Here is a 25,998-nt window from a genome sequence, read left to right as displayed (position 1 = left end):
GGAACCCCAGATTTCATGTGTTGCAGTCTTCTGCAATATCAAGAATAAGTACTTTTATGGTCATAATACATGCAGGTTTCATGCCCCCTGCAATATTATTTCCGAATCCCTGCATTATTGGATCCCTCAAGTTTGCAATGTATGTCGGACTTTAATGTTGGAGGGTTTCGAGAATCCCAAGTCGATGGAGTCTAGGGATGCAGCTCGTAAGAAACTACGCAACTGGGTGAGAGGATTACAGAAAATCTCTCCGGGACCATACCTACCTAATGATAGGATGCGTAGCTTACTATTCCCGAAAGCAAGTAGGGAAATAGTGGTGCCCCAGGCACGATTCACACCTCCCTGCGGCCAGATAGCCCTTGGGATGGAGGGCAGGAAGCCCCCACAGGAAGAGGTGGACAATGTAGTGTCAGAATTGCTTCCGTCTATGCCGGCTCTAGAGCCGTTAACATCGACATCTTCACCCTCTACCCCTCTATTAGACAAAATGGACCAATTACTGGCCCATATGAAAGGTCTAATAGAAAACTTTTGCAAACAAGATGAAAAAGAGGAAGCGAAATTCAAGATAGAGCTCTGTGAAGCTCCACTTGTCGCTCCTCAAGGGTCATACAAACGACCCAGAGATCAAGACCTTCCGACATGCTCCAAAACCAATCCCTGGAGGTATGTGGAGCTTATGCCGATTTTAAACGGCAAACTCTACATCTATGAGAAGATGGGTGCTGTTTCTTTAGACGAAATCCAGTTTTGGCCAAGCTTTGACGCTTTCCCTAATTGCTTCATTCGACTGAAGCATGAACCAATGTCAAGAAAAGAAACGGAACTGAAGGTGGTCATGATTCTCGACCATGATAAGGCACAAGCTATCTTGTCAAGTAGCCTGAGAAAGGTGGGTTACTCAGTGTCGAAAGTGTTCACACTAGGTAACAGACACCCTTCCTTTCTTGCTCCTGCTTCAATATCATTCCCCTTTACGTGGAAGGCATTTAAATCTGTTGCCAAGGCAGTGGAGGCAGGTAGACTATGTCCTGCACTCGAGGAGTGCAAGCCTCTGTCACTAGCCTTTCCCATGCGGGAGAGGGATTGGAAGGAGGTCCACTTAATCTTTTCAGTAGGAAGACTAGACGCGGATGTCGCTAGACGACAGTTTAGCAAGAATCTCCCTAAACTTTCTGAGTTTATTTTAGGCAAGGAACAAGAGACAAAGGAGAGACTTGCAGCCTCCCTATCCCTACAGAACTGCATAGAGTTGTGTTCAGCCCATCAAAGTACCCCAGACATGCTCATGGTTTTGGCCAAACTGTGTATGGCCACCTTGGTAAAAGACCTTTATGCCTTTATGATGGCTAGAAGAGCCTGTAAGGAGTTTGTGTTCGCTGCCGCAACAGTGAAACGAAACCAGGAAGCTAATATCTTCCAACATCTGGGGTAGAGACCTCTTTTCAAACGAGGTAGTTAGAGAGGTGATTAAGAAGGCCACCACGGAGAACATTGGACTTCTCCAAAAGTGGGGCATCTTTTCAAATAGAAAGTCTTCCACGGATGTGGGTCCCCAACCTAAAAGGAAGACGGAAAAGTCTAGAAATTTTCCCCGGGCTGTTCAACAACATCCCATAGTTATGATGACCGCGGTGCCACAGGCAAGCGAATATGTAAAGCTTCTGATCAGGTGAGGCAAAGAGACGCTTCTGGTAGAAGGAAGGTTCCTTCAGGATCGCTGGAACTTCAATCATTGGGTTCAAGGCCTAATCAAGACGAGACTAGGATGGAAAATAGACATGCCTCCACCATCATTTCCTCAACTCTTCCTACACTCCAAAACCCTCCTGGAAGAGTATACCTTAGAGCTCTAGAGCATACAGGTGGTAAGGAAAGTATAGTCCACCGAATTCCAGGGAAGGCTGTTTGGTGTTCACAAGAAGGACTCAAGAAAACTCAGAGTCATTCTGGGCTTGTCGCCACTCAACAAGTTCAATTAAAACAGCAAGTTCAGAATGTTAATCCTTCTGAATATAAGGACCTTATTTCAAAAAGGGGTGTTCGCAGTCTTGTCAGACCTGAAAGATGTCTATTGGCAGCTTCCAGTCAGTCGCTCCCTCTCCTCCTACCTAGGATTTAAGTTACAAAGGATAATGTATGTCCTAGGAAAGATACTTGTCAGACTAAACACAGACCTAAGTATCTTCACGGGATTGGCGGACACAGTCACGCAAAAACCAAGCCTAGAAATGGTTCAGGCAACAATGTACCTGGATGAAAGACTGGTGTGGGCAGCACCCGAAGTGGCTGGTCTATGAGCATCCAAGGAAGTGATCCAGTTCCCGGAACCTCAGGGATGCAAGATAAGCTTCAAGAAGTCTCGATTTTCTCCAGCTCAAAGGCTTCAATGGTTAAAAAACCATTGAAACCTGTGGTCACACCAACTCTCCTTTCCCTTGGGGATGTAAAAGGAGATCGCAGGGTCAGTCAGTCAGGATTCCAAGACGCTAACAGGGAGGAGTTCTGAACTCTCTCCAGTTCGCAATAGTGACAGACCCAGTGCTAAGACCACAGCAGGAAGATGCGTTAAGAGTCTGGAGAAGATAGGCATCAAACGCTCAAAGAGATCTAAAAGGACCGATATCGATCTTTCCTTAATTGCTTCCCTAACAATGGTCAGAGGCCAAAAGCCTATTGAAGAACATGACCTTGCAACTACCCCGACTATTGAAGATCATCCGCATGGATGCCTAGTCGGAAGAATGGGATATTCACTCCCATCAGAGGAAAGTCCAACAGATTCGGTCGTTTCTATCAAGGGACATGTTAGTCCTGTTGTGAGTGGGGAAACTCTCTCCACGCAGATCAGACCTCCTCAGGCTGATCTGGGACATCGAAGCGATAATGAGACGTTGGAACCGACAAGGCTAGAGAGCGTTTCATATAGTTTAGGTGATGTTAGCCATCCCTTACCTAAAAGGCTGGCACCTATCAGCAGTTCGTGTACAATCGATCCACAATGTGACAGTGGATGCTCTACTCGGGCTCAAGCCGATAGAGTTAGAATGGTCCACAGACACAGACCTATTCTCTCCCAGATGGGAACAAGTCCCCGAGCTGCAGATCGACGTCTTCGTCACGAGCATCATCAAGAAACTACCTCGATATGTAGCCCCAAACGAGGATCCTCTGGTGGAGATAACAGACATCATGTCTCTAGTATGGATGGGATGGACTCAGGAATTCCTGTTCATCCCATCCAATCTCCTGCTGAAGGTCCTCAACATGCTGAGATCCTTCCAGGGAGGAGTGGCTCTGTTGGCTCCCAAGTAGCCCAAGAGCAACCGGTTTCCTTTAGTGAAAGAACTGAGGCTGAGGCCGGCTCTAGTTCTGAACCCAGTACTATCTCAGAAGGTTCAAAACTCAATTGCCTTCGATTTATCAGAGAGAGCCCAAACCCTTCATTGCATGATTTTCTGGCCCTAGCGGTTAGGAAAAGATTTGGGATCTCAAAAGGCAATATAGAATTCTTAGAAAAATACAAGTCTAAGTCAACTAGAAGACAATATGGGTTGCTTTTGTAAAAGCAAAAGGACCGAAATAAATTTCAATGAACTTCTGTCTGTCCTTCTTTGTCTACCTTCATAAGCAAGGTTTGGCGGCCCACACGATAGCTATGTGCAAGTCAGCCTTGACTAGACCTCTTCTATATGCCTTTCAAGTGGATCTGGCGAATGAAATCTTTAATAAGATTCCGAAGGCATGTGCAAGGCTAAGGCCTGCAGCACTGCCAAAGCCCATCTCATGGTCTTTGGATAAGGTCCTACATTATGCCTCATCTGTGAACAATGAAGATTGTTCCCTCAAGGATCTAACCCAAAAGGTTATTTTTCTGTTCGCTATAGCCTCTGGGGCTAGAGTTAGTGAAATAGTGGCCCTATCTAGAGATGAGGGCCACATTCAGTTCACAGAAGTGGGAGAACTGAATCTCTTTCCTGATCCATTGTTTCTCGCTAAGAACGAGCTACCCACTAAGAGGTGGGGTCCCTGGAGAATCTGCCCTCTGAAGGAAGATGTCTCTCGATGTCCTGTAGAGTGTCTAAAGGTCTATCTATGTAGAACTTCAGACTTTGGGGAGGACAGCTCTTTAAAGGAGAAACCTCTGGATCAAACTTATCCCTAAAACAACTGAGGGCGAAGCTCACTTACTTTATTTGCAGAGCAGATCCTGACTGTACTCCCGCAGGTCATGATCCGAGAAAAATTGCTTCATCACTGAACTTTTTTCAGTATATGGACTTTGAGCGTCTTCGCTCATAATGGATGGAAATCATCCAGAGTGTTCTACAAACACTATGCTAAGCAAGTCCATGAACTGAAGCATTATGTGGTGGCGGCAGGTAGTGTATTAAAACCTATCGTCTAGTTCTGCGATGAACAGTTAATTGATTAGGACTATCAATTAAAGGGAGAAGGTGTCAGCACTTTCAGTGTGATCCCCTTTTAAATGAGTGTTACCATGGTGACACTAAATCTGTTCAAAACCTCAGGTGTGGAATTATACAGATAACACTTGTGCCGGTGAACATAGTACACAGTGTCGATAGGATATAACATTCACAGAAATTATAAAGGAAAAATTTATTAAAAATTTTTCTTCAGTCTGAGAGTGGCACTCATCATTTCTTCCCTTTTAAAAAGGGAAGATAATTTCTGTATATGTCGCATTTATAATTCCTTTATCATGCTACATTCGTTTTACTCATTTCATTTAGTCATTTATTAGAAATAAATGTCTGTTAGAATGTAATTGCGTCCTAATTCGCCCGACAATTTGCATATTTAAGATGCCAGAGTTCTTGACTTACTCATGTAAGTAAACTTCATATCTTTGTATGCTTACAAACAATGGATATAATGGATACTGATATTGTTCCAACAATATATACAAACCGTGAGACCCTTTGTATACCCAGTGAATACCTATATTCGTTCATACAATATATGCTAACCTTGAGGCCCCTTTTCTACCGTCTAGAATGACTCTTCCCTGTAGGGGCCAGGAAGCACTAACATTGCTTATGATTAGTGATAATGACGGATAACGGTAACGTCATTTGTCTCAAATGGTTCAGACGACCATAGAAATATTGTCCCAAGGTTAAGGCACTGATGAAAATCCACAGATACATTAATGCTCTGGTATGCTTCCATCAGGACGACATGGCTTGAGCCCAAAAAACGGATTTTGAGCGAAGCGAAAAATCTATTTTTGGGTGAGATAGCCATGACGTCCTGATGGACCCACCCTCCTTTTCTAAAGAAAAGATCTTCGTAGATCCCTCTCGAAACTACTGTATCTGTAGTGTGTCGGCCATCTTGGATATGGCGCTGTCGTGATACTCAATAGTAGTATGGGAAGTAGGGTAACCTTGATAAGGCTCCCCTTCAAATTTTGCCACTGTCCCCCTCGAAGCGTATATGCTATTCGGGGGGCTGATTGCTATGTGGCGTGTCAAGAATACGTCCCCTGATATTATGCGATATCCTTGAGAGAAATTTTAAGGACATTCGCGCCAGGTGTTAGAATTCGGGAGACCTAAAGGTAAATTCTCTGGGAATATCACTGTAGTACATATATCCCTTAGAAAGCTACTATTAGGGAACCTTCCATCAGGACGACATGGCTATCTCACCCAAAAATAGATTTTTCGCGCCGATTTTTGTCAAAAGGGTCCTCATGTGTTGCAAAGCAAGCCTCCGGAACTTGTTGTTCTCGATGAACTTGTTGAGTGGAGACAAGTCTAGAATGACCCTGAGTTTGTCTGAGTCTTTCTTGGGAACACAAAACAGCCTTCCCTGGAACTTGATGGACTTTGTTTTCTTGATTACCTTCTTGTTCAAGAGTTCTGAGGTATATTCTTCCAACAAGGGGGTGGAGTGTTGGAAGGATTCTCGAAAATGGGGTGGAGTTCAGTTCCATTTCCACCCGAGTCCATGCGTGATTAGGATGTGGGCCCAGGGATCGAAGGTCCAGCAATCCCAAAAGTGATGTAGTCTGCCCTACCTGGAACCCCTCATTGCTTGGTGGGTCCTGTGGATTTGCTTCCGCGACCACGTCCTCCTCGGTCCTGAGAGAAGTTATCTCCTGGGGAACTTCTCTTAGGACCTTTTCCTTTCTGACTGAGGCGAAAGAAAGTCGACTGCCTCTCAAAGGTAGGGTTAAAAACTGGTGACTGGGCTACCAATTGTTGAGGGACCATCTGGAAGGTGGTCTGAGGCATCGTGGTCATAGACATGGCGGGGAGTTGTGCAGGTCTACGTGGTCTCCTTGCCCTTTTGTTCTTGGGCTGGAGACCTCCTTCTGATGAAGATTTCCTTTTCCAGGTCATGCCCCACTTTTGGAGAAGGTTCCTGTTCTCCATCGTTGTTCTGGCAATGACCTCTTCCAATTCCTGTGGGAAATCGTCTTTACCCCAAATGCTCGAGGTAATCAGCTTCCTTGGTCCGTGTCTGATGGTTGCTGAAGCCAAGACGAACTCTCTACAGGCTCTCCTCGCTCTGAGGAAAGCGCATAGGTCTTTCACAAGGGTACCCATGTGAGATTTAGCTAGGAAGATGATCAATTCTGGGGCATTATGTTGACCTGCACTCATTTCCAGATAGTTCTGATGAGAGAGGCAAGCCGCAAGTCTCTCCTTCAACTCCTGTTCCTTCCTCAAAAGATGGTCTGGCAACTTCGGAAGGTTCTCATTGAACTGTTGTTCTGGTATCTCTGGATCCAACTTAGAGACAGAGAAGGTTAAGTGGACATCCTTCCACTTCTCCTCGCAGGTAGGCAGTGCTAGAGAGAATGGCTTGCATTCCTCTAGGGTCGGACATGGTTTTCCCTCATCGACTGCCTTGACGGCAAAGTCTAGTGCTTTCTCTGTAACGGGAAAAGAGATGGAGGAAGGAGCAAGAAAGGTGAGGTGCTTCTTCCTCGGTGCTGAGACTTTGGAGTTGGTACATCCGGCTCCCTTCAAGGCCTTCAGGAGGATGGCTTGTGCCTTCTCCTGTTCAAACACAATGACCTCTTTGGGGACTGTTTCTTCTCGCGTCGCATTCTTGTCTCGCAGTCTCACATAGTAATCTGGATAGGCCGAAAAGTTAGGTCAGAACTCCAGGTCTTCAATTTGCTTGGCTCCCAACTTCTCGGAAGCGAACAGTTTCCCATTCATCATTGGCATACGCTCCGCATACCTCCAGGGATTGGTTTCGGAGCAATGAGTGAGATCAGACACTCTAAGAGGCTTCTTAGAGGTGCCCTTGGTGGTTCTGAAGCGGTCCATTTTCTCCTGCAACAACCTTTCCTGCTGCTTAATCGATTCCCACATCATCTCCTGTTCCCATTGGAACGACTCCATCATTTGTTGAAGAGATGTCAGAATCTCTTCGTTTGCATTAACCTGGTTAACAGGTTGTGGAGTTGGGGCCGAGGACGTTGACAGCAGAGGTTGGTATGTCGTCACGGCAAACTGAGGGTCGTCTGTTGCCGTTGACAATGATCCTTCTTCCTCCACTTGGGGAGGGTCCACGTTTTCTTCAGGGCCACCTTGCAGTAGGTCCTGTTCGGTGACAGTGGACACTTCTGACATTCTCTCTAGGTGGATGTCCAAGCTTTCTAGTGCCTTGTTGATGTCCAAGTCAATCTTCAGTTGTACGAAGGGGGACCGGAGCTGTTCCTGGGACACCCCCGCACTCGGCAGAGCCTTGGGGAGCAGTAGGTACCTCATGGAGTCATTGGGCAAGTATGGTCCTGGAGAGTTCTTTTGGAACCCTCTTACCCATTTGTGAAGGGTGTCCCTCGCTGTATTCCTAGTCTCTAGGGTAACTAGGGAGGCTTCATCAAAGCCGTTGGCCACCAGGGTTGAGCAGGTGGGGCAACCCTTCGGGTCCCAATATTTTAGGACTCCTATGACGACGCCGCAGTGGGCGTGAGTCCTGCACATCATGTGACCACAGAAGTCTTTACCTTTGTGGTTGCAGAACATCGATCCGCACTTCTCCATAAGGTCATCCTGTAAAGGAGAAATACCAATGGGTATTTTTGTTTTTTATATCGGTTGATATAAAAGCATACATTTTTTAATAACAATAGTAATCACTATCGTTTATGGTAGCTTAGGATAGCAAACTTGAAAAGAAATAGAAAAGATACATATCTGTATTTCCTGTCCCAGGCCATTGCAGAGACCTCCGTCAGTATTATTATTCAGTTTCCCTGATAGGGAGGATACAAGGTAGAGAAACTCTAGGAATTAGAGTTAGAGTTAGTAAATAGCTTATACTAACATTATCCACCTGTAGTATTATATTAATACCAATCGGGCATTTAAGTCCCTGATAATCAAGGAAAACCATCAGGGTGTTGAGGGAGTACTCAGCCTCAACAGAATATCATGGTCTCAACAATCGTCTGTGATAGGAAATACAGAGTATGTTAGAAAACATATGTACAACTGTACAGTTGTACAGAGCAGCTTGCTGGCAGAAACTGTCGGTGTTAGGTTAGTACCTGACGGTGCTAACCGACAGAGAGAGAGAAAGATTAAGAAAGGAGAGTGTCCAACTATCATGAATGAGCATAACAGCTGGAAGTGTAGGAGGATTATAAGACCGCCTACTGTCTCCTTACCGGAATGAAAGTTCTAATGGAAGGGGAAAGAATCTATCAGATTCTGGCTCCCACCCATCCACAAAAGGCCTGTCGTCGGAAATGAAGTTGGCGGCAATGAATGTGGTGGGAGCTCAAGGGAGAACTGAGAACTTTCAAAAGTATGCTAGGTTTCCTACCGGAAGCCGTCAAGAGCCGTCTCAATCTTCCCCCAATATTATTCACTTCCTGTGAAGGAAGGGAGTTAGGGGGAAGGTGGCAGAGACGGCTGTACTAACTGCTACCTGGATGACTGTCAGGATACCGGCAAAAGAATCTTGTGACAGCATGACGTCACTAAAGGACAGAGGGGGAAGGGTTGAAGGTCTTATAATTCATTGATATCAGAGGTGGCGGCAGGTATGCCGCCTTCCTCAAACAATGAACTGAAGAAGCATAGCTTCCTGCGCTGACGACATCGTCAACGGCAAGACAAGGGCACCCTGAGTAAGCCACTATCTAAATCAAAGGCGGAAGCAGTAAGAACTTCGTTCTACTCGACGGTGATGAAGATAGACAGTGGCTTCTGCCTGTAATGGCAGCAACACTCGGGGAGGGAGGAAGGGTTTAGCCTCTTCTCTCTGAGAGAGAATGAATATCGTAACTTGTCTATAGATTCTAGAGAATGCAATATCTCATACGAATCGAGAAGGAACGATAGGGTGAGGCTAAAACAGAGGGAATTACAGTACTTTACTATCGTATATATGAACAAGAATAGCCTTGCTCTGGTAGGAGCCATGGCCAAGGTAATCGGTACCGCCAGGGTTCCCGCCGCATACGGAAAGTAAAGTCACATAATAGAAAGAAAAATAATTTTCACGTATGCAATATTACAGTTTGTATAATTTGCCTAACTAGCTAATATTATAGCTTTAAAACCGGGAAGTGTCGCCCTACTAGCTAAATAATATGCGAATGTAACGGGTGACAGCAGTCGTAAAATGGCTACCTCCGGTCTCGGCAACGCTCACCCAAACATACTTAAATTATTGGAATTTAACTGTGAAAAGGGAGACTAAATTTTACACAGGAAAGAATTAATACTCAACTTTCCAGATGACAAAGATGCTGGATATTGCATAATGAAATTCCAAAAACTAGCAAAAAACACCTGGCTAACGGGGAGCACAACACGCTTAGCAGGCTACTAGAAAAGGAATGGCGTAGCGGTAGTAGTAGGGAAGGAGGTCCACCGGGTACCTAAAACGGCACCCCCTTCTTTTGCCACTCTTCCTCCTTACATCAAAGAGTTAAATCTACTCAGGGTGAAGATTGCCATGTGTCGTATCTAGAATACGTCCCCTGATATTATGCAATATCCTTTATTGGATAATCGCGCCAGGAGTTAGAATCCTGGACACCTTCGGTTTAATTCTCTGGGAGTATCACTGTAGCAAACATCCCTTAGAAGGCTACCTAAAGGAACCCTTCCATCAGGACGACATGGCCTTAACCCAAAAAAAGACTTATGTCAGCTGTTTCATCATAAAAACATTTGCTACAAGTTTGAACTTTTGAAGTTTTACAGATTCAACTACCCGATTAGGAAGATCATTCCACAACTTGGTCACAGCTGGAATAAAACTTCTTGAATACTGTGTAGTATTGAGCCTTATGATGGAGAAGGCCTGACTATTAGAATTAACTGCATGCCTAGTATTACGAACAGGACAGAACTGTCTGGGAAGATCTGTATGTAAAGGATGATCAAAAATATGAAAAATCTTCTGCAACATGCATAATGAACTAATTGAACGACCGCGCCAAAGATTAATATCTAGATCAGGAATAAGAAATTTAATGGACCTTAAGTTCCTGTCCAACAAATTAAGATGAAAATCAGCAGCTGAAGACTAAACAGGCGAACAATATTTGAAACAAGGTAGAATAAAAGAATTAAAACACTTTAGAATAGATTGATCACCAAAAATCTTAAAAGACTTTCTCAATACGCCAATTTTTTGTGTAACTGAAAAAGACATAGACCTAATGTGTTTCTCAAAAGTAAATTTGCTGTCAAGACTCACACCTAAAATATTTCATCCTTCACGAGAGAATATAGTATATCAGTTCCAGGTGCTGTGCTTCGGCCTGTCCATAGCCCCTCAGGTGTTCACAAGTGTGTTCACCTTAGTATCAACCTGGGCCCATGCCAAGGGCATTCGACTGCTTTGATATCTAGAAGATTGGTTGATTCTCGCAGACTTGGTGGAGACCCTTCTCCTACACTGAGACAAACTTTTTGCTTCTTGTCTCGATCTGGGGATTGTTATAAATTTTGAGGGCTTCTCTCCAACCTACACAAGAACTGGTATACCTCAGGATATGAATATACACCCAAAAAGGGAAGGTTTTTCCATCCTCCAGCAAATCAGAGATTCAATGAAGCAGTCCATTCCTTCGACGAAGAAGTTCCTCCGAAGAGGAGAGCTGCGGGGATGAAGATCCGAAGAGGTTTCTCTTTGCGGAGAGGTGTAGCGGTGTAGCGCCAGAGATTAATATCTAGATCAGGAATAAGAAATTTAATGGACCTTAAGTTCCTGTCCAACAAATTAAGATGAAAATCAGCAGCTGAAGACTAAACAGGAGAACAATACTTGAAACAAGGTAGAATAAAAGAATTAAAACACTTTAGAATAGATTGATCACCAAAAATCTTAAAAGACTTTCTCAATACGCCAATTTTTTGTGTAACTGAAAAAGACACAGACCTAATGTGTTTCTCAAAAGTAAATTTGCTGTCAAGACTCACACCTAAAATATTTCATCCTTCACGAGAGAATATAGTATATCAGTTCCAGGTGCTGTGCTTCGGCCTGTCCATAGCCCCTCAGGTGTTCACAAGTGTGTTCACCTTAGTATCAACCTGGGCCCATGCCAAGGGCATTCGACTGCTTTGATATCTAGAAGATTGGTTGATTCTCGCAGACTTGGTGGAGACCCTTCTCCTACACTGAGACAAACTTTTTGCTTCTTGTCTCGATCTGGGGATTGTTATAAATTTTGAGGGCTTCTCTCCAACCTACACAAGAACTGGTATACCTCAGGATATGAATATACACCCAAAAAGGGAAGGTTTTTCCATCCTCCAGCAAATCAGAGATTCAATGAAGCAGTCCATTCCTTCGACGAAGAAGTTCCTCCGAAGAGGAGAGCTGCGGGGATGAAGATCCGAAGAGGTTTCTCTTTGCGGAGAGGTGTAGCGGTGGACGAGCACGGCGGGGTCTACGACCATGGTGACAATGTCCCTCAAGAATAGGAGGATCTGCAGGCTGATCAGCAGCAAGCCTCCGAAAAGGAGTCGCTATGAGTGTCCCTTCTCGCGAACAAGAGAGGGAAACACTCGCAGGAGAGACATGCCTAGGACTTTGCTACACCCCTGAGGAATGTTGATCAGGCGGAGAAGAGCAGTCCTCGGCAGCGTCAGCTGGCAGGGCAGCAGATGAGACCTACAACACCAAGTAGACCAAAGTCAAGGGGTCGACCTTCAACGCTGACGAACGCTGCAGCTCAGCGCCCCAATGAAGCAGATGAAGCAGGGCCTCCTTTGAGGGAGGGCCGGGCAAACCAAGAGATGGCCAAACCTGTAACAAAGGATAGAGACACGGAATCCCTCGCGGGAGAGCCTGGGCCACCTCACGAGGGGAAGCAGCACAGTCTCTTGAAGACTGGAGTTGTCCAGGGGTTAACTGGCCTACGCTACTACTCGACAGTTCCCCGGAGGAAATTGTTAGAGCATGAGTTTCGGAGGAAGGTTGGGAAGTGAAAGAAGAAGAATTGGGTTTCTTCTGCTTTGAAGGAACCTTTGAAGGAGAACAATCCCGCTTGCCCTTCTTTCCCTGACACCCATACTTTTCCCACTAGGAAGCAGACTACTCCCGGCATTCAACACACTTATTAGATTCATCGCAACATTGTCCCCAGCAGACCGGGCAAAGGCGGAGGGGATCGGTATCCTCAGCACACATGAAGGTACTGTAGATGCGGCCCTCAGGACCAGGGCAGGTACACATGGCTGACAGGAAGGACGCAGACACACACACACTGGAAGAAAAAGTAAAAAAAAATGAAATACAGTGGAACCTCTACACACGATCGTATCTACATCCGAATTTTCCAACATCCGAAGTAAAATTCGAGCAAATTTTTGACTCTACACCCGAATTTTATTTCGACACACGAAGTAGCAATTTTCGTCGTACCGGTTGTATCCGAATTTTTCGACACGCGAAGTACAATTCGAACACGTTCCGACTCTACACCCGAATGTTTTTTTCGACACCCGAAGTAAACAATACTCGTACGCGTAGTCGGTGCTCATAGCGCCTGAAGTGTTTTTTATTTCCGCCGATAGAAGGCAGCACATCGACCTCGGAGGGACGCTCAATTAGCGCGGCTTGGGTCAGTCCTCTGTTCTCGCCGGCTTCGTGTGGTTGTGCTCTTTGCGTTGTGATATTAACTGTGAATTAATCGTGATTTTTTACGTGCATCCATTAACGATAATTTACGTAAATCATGGGTCCAAAAAGGCTTAGTTTTGCCAGTGGTAGTGGTAGTGGTGAGAAAAGGAAGAAGGAAATGCTTTCTATAGAAATTAAGCAGGAAATTATTGAAAAACATGAGCGTGGCATCCGCGTGAGTGAACTTGCTAAACAGTATGGCCGTAATATGTCGACGATCTCGACAATCCTTAAACAGAAGGAAGCTATTAAAGCAGTGAAACCTTCTAAGGGGATCACTATAATTTCCAAACGCCGTACCCCTATCATAGAAGAGATGGAACGACTTCTACTAGTGTGGATTAAGGATAGAGAGATCGTTGGCGACACCATCACCGAAACAGTCATCTGCGAGAAGGCGCACGCCATCTTTACGGACTTGAAGGAGGAGAGCTCTGTGGGTGATGCTGGGGAGAGTTCAACCGAGCCTTCCTTAGATGATTTCAAGGCATCTCGTGGCTGGTTCGAGAAATTTAAGAAACGGTCCGGGATTCATTCAGTTGTTCGCCACGGAGAGGCTGCTAGTGCGGACACAAAGGCTGCAACTGACTTTGTTAAGAAATTCGAAAATATCGTAAAGGAAGAAGGCTACGTAGAGCAGCAGGTGTTCAATTGTGATGAAACCGGGCTGTTTTGGAAGATGCCGAGTCGAACCTACATCACTGCTGAAGAGAAGAAATTGCCTGGGCATAAGCCAATGAAGGATCGGTTGACTCTTGCTCTATGTGCCAACGCTAGCGGGGACTTTAAAGTTAAGCCCTTGCTTGTTTACCATTCAGAGAACCCTAGGGCCTTTAAAGCACACAACGTCGATAAGGATCAGCTTCATGTTTTCTGGCGATCCAACTCGAAGGCCTGGGTCACTAGGCAATTCTTTGTGCAATGGGTAAACCAAGTTTTCGGTCCTTCTGTGAAGAAGTATCTTCATGAGCAGAAATTGCCTTTAAAGTGCCTGCTATGCCTTGACAATGCACCCGCTCACCCCCCCCGGACTTGAAGATGATATCTTCGATGAATTCAAGTTCATAAAGGTGCTGTATCTTCCACCAAATACCACCTCTATCCTCCAGCCCATGGACCAGCAAGTCATCTCTAATTTTAAGAAGCTGTACACCAAGCACTTATTCAAGCAGTGCTTTAATGTCACGCAAAGCACCAACTTAACTTTGCGTGAATTTTGGAGGGGCCACTTCAATATCGTGCACTGCTTAAAGATCATTGATCAGGCTTGGGTGGGATTAACTCGACGGACCCTCAATTCTGCATGGAAGAAGCTGTGGCCTGATGCAGTTTCTCCCCGAGATTTCGAGGGTTTTAACCCCGAACCTGATCCCGTGGTCGGTGCAGCGGAAGCCGTAGAGGAAATCGTCTCCCTTGGCAAGTCCATGGGTCTGGAGGTCGACGCAGATGACGTTACGGAACTCGTCGCCGAACATCACGACGAACTGACGACGGATGAGCTCAAGGAACTCCATGCTATGTCGGAGCACATGAGTGATGACGAGGAAGAGAGCGAGGAGGTAGAACATGTGTTAGGTTCAGCGCAAATAAAAGATGTGTTAGGAAAATATCAAGACGTGGTCGACTTCATCGACAAATACCATCCAAAGAAATTGCAGGTTTGTCGTGTAGTTTCTCAATTCGATGATGTTTGCCTAACGCACTTTCGAAACATTCTGAAAAGCCGTACGAAGCAATTATCTATCGATGCTTTCTTTAAAAAAACTGCGAAGCGAACTCGCGATGAAGAGGATGTAAGTGAACCGAAGAAAACGGCAAAGAGTGAAGAGGAAGAAAGTGAAACACAGAAAACGGAAAAGAGTGAAGCAAAAGAAATTCAGTCAATTTTAAATGTAAGTGATAGTGATTAAAATTACGTAATCATCAAAAAGAAAAAAAGAAAATGTAAAAAAAAATATAAAATATAAAAATAAAAAAAAATAAGCTAAGTTATGTTAAAGTTCACTTAGTGTAAGTTAGAATAAGTTACGGTAGTGTTACGTTTATCGTAGTTAACCTCTCTACCTCCTCGCCGTCCGTCCGTCTCCTCTCTCCTCTCTGCGTAGCGAAGACGAACAACACCTGCGCTGGAGTTTCTAAGGTAAAGTGACGCTAAAAACCCGTTTCTTATTTATCATTTTTTGCTAATTCTTCTTATTTACATGTCTATTCTTCTTATTTACATGTCTATTATCTAATTTAGTGTTCATTATTCTCATGGGAAAATTATGTGTAGTAGTTTATTAAGAAGTTATCATAGGTTTTTGGGCTCAACCACGGATTAATCCTATTTCAATGTATTCTTATGGGAAAATTCGTTTCGACATCCGATCAATTTCTACATCCGAAGTTGGTTCTGGAACGGATTAAATTCGTATGTAGAGGTTCCACTGTACAGATTAATGGCAGTCCAAAACAATGGTGAGGAGGAAGAGCCGCAACAACTGTTCTCCATCCGAGCCAAAAGCAAAGTGAAGCACAGTCACAGGTGTGTGAGCGAGATGTAGCTAGCTAGCTAGCGGAATGGGTAGTTAACCCTCGTTAAATTTCTAATGGCTCGTCCTTTCAGCTTCACCGAGAGTAATACCCCTATAAATAGAGCTGGTTTGTATTCTAGTTACGGAAAAAAAAATAAACTAAAAGAAAAGCAATGAACAATCAAAATAAAATGACAAATTCGTAGATAATTTGTATTTTTTCCTAACTATACAGACCTTAGCTATTTAATAGGGGTATTACTTTCAGCGTAGCTGAAATGACAAGCCATTAATTTTTAACGAGGGTTTACTACCCACACCGCTAGCTAGCGGGGGTAGGGGAGGGTAGCTTGCTACCCCCCCTCTCTCACACACCTGTGTTTGAGCTCCCTTTGCATGGAAGTAGGACTTCAAGGGGGATAGGGCTGGCGGGCAAGTTTGGTTAAATAGCTAAGGTTTGTATATTTAGGAAAAATATAAATTATCTACGAATTTGTCATTTGTTCCATAACTGGAATACAAACCATGCTGTTTAATAGGGGTGACTCACCCATTAGGAAGGGTGGAAATCCCAGCCAGTCTGGCTTTTGGCTTTGCCCGGGGGCTCGTTATTTGAGTGTGTAAGCACCAAAGAAATAAGGAGTCCCTGCACCTCACTAGAACCTTGCTACGCAAGGACTGTGGCCTACGCAAGCTGTGTGTGAAGGTATGAAGAAGTGTGACTCATCCTAGGAAGTTATTCTGAAGTTCTTTAGATGGAAACTTGTAGACTAGGACTTTCCCAATACCACCTCGTCAGGGTATGGGGACGTAACAGTATTAATCTTAATGTTAGGAACACAAGGGAGCATGGTTTACCTGCAGTGGTTTGAGGTCAGCTATGCAGAGAACCCAGGATGCTGCTTTCCCCAAGAGAGGGGATGATGAAGAAAAGAATAAGGGCCAGTCAAACCTTTTCATTCATGCAGACTAAAACCGGGTAACAATGCCCTCAACCTTCTGCTACTTGCCATATAAGGAGCTTGAGGTTTTAAACCAACTGTTGCGCAACCACCACAGGGCCGATAGCAAACGTATCGAGTCTCCTGTGAGTCACGTCTTGCAGGTAGTGGGATGTGAATGTTATTTGATGTTTCCACACCCCAGCTTGAAGAACCTGCGTCACTGAAAAATGTCTTTTGAAAGCCAGGGATGTAGCTATGCCCCTGACATCGGGTGCTCTAAGGCGACGTGACGGAGGAGGGTCTAGATTCAAGGCCAGGTCAATGACCCTACGAATCCATGCAGAGATGGTGTTCTTGGTGACCCTCCTCTTAGTCCTTCCTGTGCTGACGAATAGTGCTGGCACATGAGGACGGGCTGCAGCTGTTCTTTTGAGGTACAGCCTCAAGCTCCTTACTGGGCATAGTAAGAGATGGTCTGGGTCATCTGTTACAGTACAGAGACTAGAAATCCGGAAGGAGTCGAATCGAGGATCTGCCACTCCAGGATTCTGAGTCTTAGCAATAAACTCAGGGACGAAGCTAAACGTTACCTCCCCCCATCCCCTTGGATGGGCGATGCCATACGAGAGACCACGAAGTTCGCTGACTCGCTTGGCCGAGGCCAAAGCTAGCAGGAATATCGTCTTCCAGGTTAGGTGGCGATCTGATGCCTGGCGTAATGGTTCATAGGGAGGTCTCTTAAGAGACCTGAGAACTCGAACAACGTTCCATGGGGGAGGTCTCACTTCCGACTGAGGGCAGGTAAGTTCATAACTACGTATGAGTAGAGAAAGTTCTAGCGATGAAGAAATGCCCATTCCTTTCAAGACTGAAAGGCGCATTTCTTCCCGCAAATACACGAGGAACTCCCCTATTGTTGGAATAGTGGCATCGAGTGGAGAGATACCCCTTCCACGACACCAACCACAGAAGACTTTCCACTTTACCTGGTAGACTGCTGCCGAAGACTTTCACAGGTGTCCAGACATCCTGACTGCAACTTGTTGCGAAAATCCTCTCTCAGAGAGGAGATGGTGGATAGTCTCCAGGCGTGAAGTCGTAGTGAACCTACGGCTTTGTGGACGATGTTGGCATGTGGTTGTTTGAGTAGATTGTGTCGTGGAGGGAGTTCTCTTGGTAGCTCCGTTAGGAGTTGCAGAAGGTCTGGGAACCATTCCATTTAATGCCATAGCGGAGCTATGAGGGTCATTGAAAGATTGACCGATGTTCTGGTCTTGTTGAGTACCCTCCTCATCAGACAGAACGGGGGAAAGGCATAAACGTTGATGTTGTCCCACCGTTGTTGGAAAGCATCTTGCCAGAGAGCCTTGGGGTCTGGGACTGGCGAACAGTACAGCAGGATCCTGAAGTTCAGGGCCGTTGCAAAAAGATCCACAGTCGGAGAACCCCACAAAGTCAGGACTTTGTTGGCTACTAGATGACCCAAAGACCACTCGGTACTCACTATCTGAGATGCTCTGCTCAGATTGTCGGCGAGCACATTCCTTTTGCCCGGAATGAAGCGTGCCAATAGTTGTATCTAGTTGACTTTGGCCCATCTCAGTATCTCTACTGCTATATGGGATAGTTGCTGCGAAAAAGTACCTCCTTGTTTGTTGATGTAGGCCACTACTGTGGTATTGTCGCTCATCACCACCACAGAGTGACTTGCCAGGTACTGTTGAAACTGTTGAAGGGCCAGAAAGACGGCCTTCATCTCTAGGAGATTTATATGGAGGTACTTTTCTGACTCTGACCAGAGGCCTGAGGTCGTGTGGTGCAGCACTTGGGCCCCCCACTCTTTTTTTGGAGCGTCCGAAAACAGCATCAAATCTGGGGGAGGACGAGAAGATCCACTCCTTTTTGTAGGTTCTCATCTACCACCCACCACTGGAGATCTGTCAGTTCCGCAGGTCCCATGGGGATCTGGATGTCCGGGGAATCGTACGCTTGATTCCACCGGGACTTGAGTCGCCACAGGAGGGATCTCATCCTGAGGCGACCGTTGGGAACTAGACGAGCCAGCGATGAAAGGTGACCGAGGAGACGTAACCACGATTGGGCTGGAAGTTCTTCTTGTCTGAGAAAAGGGCTTGCGACCTTTCTCAGCCTTGCTATCCTGTCGTCTGATGGGAAGGCTTTGTGGAGATTGGTGTCTATAATCATGCCTAGGTATACCAGTCTTTGAGTGGGAAGCAGTGAGGACTTCTCGAGATTTACCATGATCCCCAGCTCTTGGCAAAGTCTCAGAAGTTTGTCTCGGTGTTGAAGAAGGGATGACACCGAGTCTGCTAGGATTAACCAGTCGTCCAGATAACGGAGGAGACGGATGCCAATGCTGTGTGCCCAAGATGATACTAGGGTGAACATTCTGGTGAAGACTTGTGGTGCTGTGGAGAGACCGAAGCAAAGCACCTTGAACTGGTACTTTCTGTTGTCTAGGCTGAATCTTAAGTACAGTGGAACCTCTACGTACAATCTTAATTCGTTCCAGAAACTGCTTCGTATGTTAAAACAATCGTATGTTGGAGCAAATATTCCCATAAGAATACACTATTTTGTATAATTCGTTTCACAGCCTAAAAACCTATAATAACCCCTTAATAAATTACTACATATAATTACACATAACAATAACATAATTGTATAATATGAAAGAAGGATGTAAAAAAGATAATTATAAAATAATAATAAATAAAAAATGTGTTTTTATTGTCACTTTACCTTAGAGACAGGCCAACGCAGGTGTAGGATTTGCTACCCCAGGAGGAGACGGACGATCGGCGAGAAGGTAGACATGGTATTAACATGTTCTTTAAATAAATACTCTCTCTCTCTCTCTCTCTCTCTCTCTCTCTCTCTTGCTCTCGTTTTTTTTCACTCTTAGTGTTAGAGACGTCTATTAATTTTTTCTATGAGAGAGAGAGAGAGAGAGAGAGAGAGAGAGAGAGAGAGAGAGAGAGAGAGAGAGAGAGAGAGATTAAACAAAAATGTGTTGTGTACATATGATTTTTAACAGCGTCAACGAGTTGAAAGACAATTAAATGTAACTAAAAAAGCAATATCAGCAAATCTAAATTCTTTTATTAACTAAAACAAATATTGATACAAACACACTGGTGTGCGTATGCACAAACACACACACACAGGTGTACGAATTCCTACGCAGGAGGAGACACAATCGGCGAGGAGGTAGAGATGGTGACTGCGATAACGTACAGTAACTTACACTACGGAAACTTTAATCTAACTTAGCTTATTTATTTTTTCTATTTTTATATTTCAGATTTCTTACATTTTTTTTCTTTTGATTTTTAAAATTCATCACTTTCAGTGACGAGTTATGGTACATTATCGCAGTCACCATCTCTACCTCCTCCCCGACCGTCTGTCTCTTGCTGCGTAGCAATTCCTACACCTGTGTGTGTGTTTGTGCATACGCACACGAGTGTGTTTGCATCAATATTTATTTTAGTTAATAAAGGAATTCAGATTTGCTGTTATTAATTTCTTAGTTACATTTAATTGTCTTTCAACTTGTTGACGCTGTTAAAAATCATATGTACACAACACATTTTTGTTTAATCTCTCTCTCTCGGAAAAAAAATAATAGACGTCTCTAACACTATAACAGCGAAGAAGAACGAGAGAGAGAGAGAGAGAGAGAGAGAGAGAGAGAGAGAGAGAGAGAGAGAGAGAGATTTTATTTAAAGAACATGGTAAAGCTATGTTTATAGAGAAACAGAAATAGAGAGAGGACTTATTTAAAAGAGCTTGTTAATGCTATCTTGGTTTTCTTTGCTTCACTTTTTTCTTTCATTCTGTCTATCACGCTGGCCCTTCTCACAAATGATCGTTGCCAACAATCTCTTTGTCCTTTATCCCTATCAACAAAAGGCATTCTATCACTTCCAGGGTATTGCTACGATGTCTTGTAATAATGGTGATCCCCTTCGATGGTTTATCTGCTTTAATGGCTGCCTTCTGCTTGATGATCGTTGAGATCATAGGCCTATTCCGGCCATATTGTTTAGCCATATCACTCACATGCACACTACTCTCATGTTTTTTCTATAATTTCTTGCTTCAATTCTAATGAAAGAATTGCCTTCCTTTTCTCACCACTACCTGTACTGAAACTTAGCTTCTTAGGCACCATGATTATAGGTAAAATCAAAAAGGAAATGTGAGAAAAGGAAGATAATAAGCACTGTTAATATCAGACCAAACAGAAGACAACCACATGATACACACAAGAACAGAGAAAACAGAGAACTCGACGATCAATGGCGTCCCTCTTACGTGCTGCCATCTACCGGCGTAAACAAGATCTACATCGGATGTTGGAGCATTACTTCGGGTGTCGAGACAAAAATTTGATGGAATTTTAATTCAGATGTTGGAACAATCGTATGTAAAGACAATCGTATGTAGAGGTTCCACTGTTCTTCCTTGAAGACGGATGGACTGGGATCTGGAAATAAGCGTTCTTTAGGTCCAGTGTGCACATGAAGTCTTGCGGTCTTACTGCTAGTCTGACCGTGTCCACCGTCTCCATGCTGAACGGAGTTTGTTTGATCTCCATGCTGAACGAAGTTTGTTTGACAAACTTGTTCAGAGCTGAGAGGTCGATGACTGGTCTCCAGCCTCCAGACGCCTTCTTTACAAGAAAGAGTCGACTGAAGAAGCCTGGAGATTCGTCGAGGACATCTTGGAGAGCGCCCTTCTTCAACAGGGTTTGGACTTCTGCCTGAAGGGCTTGCCCCCTTGTCGATCCCATGGCAAGGGAGCTCAATGACACTGGATTCGTCGTCAGAGGAGGTAGAGATGTTATGAACGGGACGCGATATCCTAGACTGATCACGGAGATTGTCCAGGAATCGGCTCCAAGTTGCTTCCACCTGTTTGAGTATCTTTGTAGGCATCTCCTCACTGGTGGACATGCAGGGGGACTGCCTATCCTAGCGTTTGCGGCCTCGGCTGCTCCCTCTAGGATTCTTGCCTCCCTTGGAGGACTTTTTGCCTTTCCTTTCTTTGACAGGAAAGGGCTTAGACACCACGGTCTTCGCTGCTGTCGTCGTTTTAGTGGTCTTGACTGGACGGGACTGCTGTGGTGCTGGAGGCCTATAGGGCTTAAATGTTAGAGCCCTATGAAGAAGGGAGTCTTGATGAGACTTCCTCCACCTCTCAGAGGCATGTTCCACATCCTTAGGCACAAACAAGATGGATCCCTCTAGAGAAGAATGTCTGAGCCTATTGATCTCAGTGCTAGGGACCTCCTGAAGGAATCTCTCAGCTACTGCATCCTGACGTTTCAGAATGGTATTTGCCCACAAGTTCGAGACTTGGTGGGCCAGAAACTCGATCGTGTGAGTACCTGAAGAAAGGTCTCCATAGCTTTCCTGGTACGTTCTTTGAAGAAATCCTCAGAACGTATCAGGATACCTAAGGTCCCCAACCAGATATCGACGTGGCTTGCATAGCACACTTCGTAACTTTCTCCTGGTTAAGGATCTCAGTTACCGAGAATGAGACCTGCTGGTTGGAGAGTCTCTCAGAGGGACTCCCCTGGTAAGCTCTTCCAACGAGTGGTGAAGAGGAAGAGCTAAACAAGGCTCCTTAAGGATCTCGAAGTACCTCCTCTGCTGTACGCGAGGAGGTGGGAGGAACTTGTTGGTGGCACTGGAACGGTTGGAGGAGGACATCTCGGAGAGCTGTAGAGAGATCTTGTCCCTGGTACTCTTAACCCCTTAAGACCAGGGCAGTGCTGCACTGGTCTTGGAGGGTTTCTGAGTACCAAAGACACGGTCCAAGACCGTGTCCTTGCCCTCTCGAGGAGGGATCTCTGGGTCGGAAAACCCTTTGAGAGCCCTCATTAGAGTCAGAACTTGCCAAAACTTATGTTCTGACTCTTGCTGGTCTCCTCCTGATGTAGGACTTACAGCGAAGTCTCCTGTCCCCAAAGGCTCTTCTTGGGGAGAGTCGCGGACATTCTCCGAGTGGCTAGCTGACTCCATCCTAGTCCTAGTAGAGGACTTTGGCAATGTTTTAAGAGTCCTTACATTCCTTCCTGGGAAGGATGTAGGACTCCAACATTGACGAGGATGGCATGTTCCTTTCAGTCTCCGCCTGAGAAGACATCTTGGCGCGAGGAGAGGTTTCCCTCATTGGTGCGATGGGGGAAAGTCTCTCCTCGCGTGATTCCCGAGGACAGGAAATCTTCATCCGAAAGGCTTGTGTGGAGTCAGTTTTGCCCTTGGAGAAGTTACTGCGTCTGGAACTCCTCTTTTTCTCTTCAAAGGGGTAGAAGCAGCCATGGATCTGTGCCCTAATTCAGAGAAGACAGGCTTGAACGCCAGCGCTACGGCTCTGATCAGCGCACCGAACCAGGGCCGTTGGCTGACAGACACGCTGTCAGACATACCCCTTGAAGGGACAGGAATTGAAGGATCTCTGGGAGGAGTTCTCATCATTGGTGGGTTCGCCTGAAAAGGCTTTGGGATCCTGGACCCCTCTAGATGTTTCCCTTCTCCCACAATGCGAGCTGGTATGCGCTTGCGGGGAGGGGAATGAGGCGATGGCGACCTTGCCGTGCGTAGTTCAGCAGTCTCGCGTGCAGGAGGATACTGACGCTCGCGCGAGAGAGAGTAATGGTGCTTGCGAGAGGGAGAATACCGGGAATCACGCGCGGGAGACTGCGGGCGTGCGCGTGAGCACGTGGGAGACTGATGGCGCACAGGAGCGCGTGCAGGAGACTGTGGGTACACAGGAGCGCGTGCGGGAGACTGTGGGTACACAGGAGCGCGTGCGGGAGACTGTTGGCGCGCGCGCGGACGCGCAGGATCAAGGCGTTGAGTGCGCAGACGCGCAGGATCAAGGTGTTGAGTGCGCGGGCGAGAGTTCGCGCATGCCTGTACCAGTCATAGGGTGCGCGCGCGCAGGAGAAAGACCCCTAGCGCGCGGGCGCGCAGTTGAAGCCTGTGCTGCTAGTGGGCGCGCGACAGAATGTGGGCGCGAATCCGTAGGAGAGGATAGGCGGGCGCGTATCCTCGTGGATGCGTGCGGGCGATGGCGAGCACTGGCGAGAGTTGGCGCGAAGGCGAGTGCTGGCGCGTGGGAAAAGTCATTCTAGTTGACTTCCCAGTAACGCCCAGATCAGTCAATCGTTGGTGCGCAGGAGAGTTAACTGCTGGGCATGAGCGCTGGCGCGCGGGAGATTGCTGGCGAGCAGGAGAGCGCTGGCGCACAGGTGAGACTTGGCGCACAGCTAGGCGTGGACGTGTAGGCTTAGGTTTAGGCAAGGCCTGGCGCGCAGGCGAACGTTGGCATGTATGTGCGTGAGTGCGTGCATATCACGTAGTGGAGCTGTGCTCCTGTTGGGACATATGTACGTGTTGGCGCATACGGCCTTGATGCCCTATGTTAGGGTTTGTTGATGGGGCCTGACGAGCTACTAGAGCGCGTTCTTCAGGTTTCGTTGGCGCATAGCGCGTATCTGGGTGGCGCGCCTTAGCGTGCTTTAACTAGGTTTATACAGGAAGAGTGACGGCAGGTCGGCAGGTCTGTCGGGTGGAAGGTCAACGTGTCCTTTAAAAGGACGACCTTCCACCGAAGGAGATCGCGAACAATCTGCAGAAAGGTCCAGGACCAATGCAGGAGTAGTGATCGGTGATTGTTGTCGAGGCTCCTCTGCGGGGGACTGCATCGAAGATGTTGAACCGAAGAGGCGCCTCCTCACCGCAAGTGAAGGAAGGCCTCTCTGGCGAAGAGGAAGGCGAGCCTTGCATCGAATGCGCCCTCTGGGAGCCGTAGGGTCAGCGAGCTGACCTTCTGCAGTCCTCCGAAGAGGAGTCTCTGTAAGTGAACTCCCCCGAGGGGAAGAATCACTAGCAAGAGAGACTGTTGGACTTAGTTTCTCCCTCGTTGGTTGAACAGGAACAGGAGAAGCTAAGCCGTCAGCTACCGTAGGGTTTGAAGAGGCAGAGGTGATGGGTGATAATGCATTGGATACCTCTGATATCACAACGTCAACAAGAGACAGAGGATCAACCTCTGTAGGTGACGGCGATTGCTTGACAGCGGCACCCAATCGGATGTAGTCAAGTAAAACCTCCTTGGAGGGTGAACCCGTAAGCCCCAAGGAGGACCAAAGCTGAAAAAGGGGGGTTAGTGACATATCCTCCCCCGGGGGGAGAGGTGGAGCTGCTTCGCTAGAGGAAGCAACGTCATCTCTCGAGCCCCGATTTTGGTAAACAGTACATCGGTCTACGCTACCACTCGACGGTCTCTCGAAAGAGACCGACCGAGTGGGAGCTTCGGAGGAGGTTTGGGCAACGGAAGAAGAGGCCTTGGGTTTTTCTCCTTTCAAAGAAACCTTCGAAGGAAAAATATCCCGTTTGGCTTTCTTCTTCCGTCGTCGTGAAAACCTCTCCCACTGGGTGGTAGACCACTGCCTACACTCACCACACCTGTTATTGCTATTACACCGTTGGCCCCTACAAGAAGGACAAAGGGCGTGAGGATCGGTCTTGACCGCCGACATGAATGTTCCACAGGGGCGGTCGGGAAACCCAGGGCAGGTGCGCATAATCGCAGAGGCCAACTTCACAAACAGAACTAGAAAAAGAAAAAGACAAAAGCATTAAATGGCTGCCAAATGACGGCGAGGATGAAAGCGGACACGTCCGACTACCATCCGAGCCGAGAGCAAAGTGAGCTCAAGCACAGGTGTGTGAGAGGTGGGGGTTAGCAAGCTACCCTCCCCTACCCCCGCTAACTAGCGGTGTGGGTAGTAAACCCTCGTTAAAAATTAATGGCTCTTCATTTCAGCTACGCCGTAAGAAATACCCCTATTAAATAGCGTGGTTTGTATTCCAGTTACGGAACAAATATTCCAAGAACAGCAACATCATCATATTGGATTTTTCATATGCAAACTATACAGACTTAAAAAAAAACAAGCGGAAGAGAAAAGATAGAATAGCATGCCAGAGTGTACCCTTAAGCAGATATGTATGTACTGTATATGTATATGTGGGGACATGGATAACTTCTGGGTATTGGATTTATGGATATGGTCCAGTACTGAAATAGGTGAGGTCATTTAGCATCAAAGTGAAACTGAGGGAAAACTCATCAGCTATATGGTGAAGTAAAGGTAAAATAGGTTGAACATTAAGATGTAAGAATGAAGCAGGGTCAGAGGCAAATTAAAAATTTAAAAGGTGGGTTTACTTAGGGGTCAAAGAACTGCTGTAAAGGCCCATTAGTATTGACTATGGTGCAATGTGTGACATGCACTGATGACATTACCCACCTTATGGGATTTCTTAGCACTGTGGTGAATGCTTCCCAGA

At 46.1% G+C, this 25,998-nt stretch overlaps 1 protein-coding gene across 4 annotated transcripts in view; it reads right to left on the bottom strand.

Annotated features, from left to right (window-relative positions):
* The window catches only part of kappaB-Ras (NFKB inhibitor interacting Ras like 1), a 154,803-nt gene that overhangs the window by 27,678 nt on the left and 101,127 nt on the right, over positions 1–25,998 (bottom strand). The window lies entirely within an intron of this gene.

Source organism: Palaemon carinicauda, chromosome 18, assembly GCF_036898095.1.
Source record: "Palaemon carinicauda isolate YSFRI2023 chromosome 18, ASM3689809v2, whole genome shotgun sequence".
NCBI classification, from domain to species: domain Eukaryota; kingdom Metazoa; phylum Arthropoda; class Malacostraca; order Decapoda; family Palaemonidae; genus Palaemon; species Palaemon carinicauda.
The sequence above is the reverse complement of the archived record's forward strand: the minus strand, read 5'-3'. Positions and strand labels throughout refer to the sequence as shown.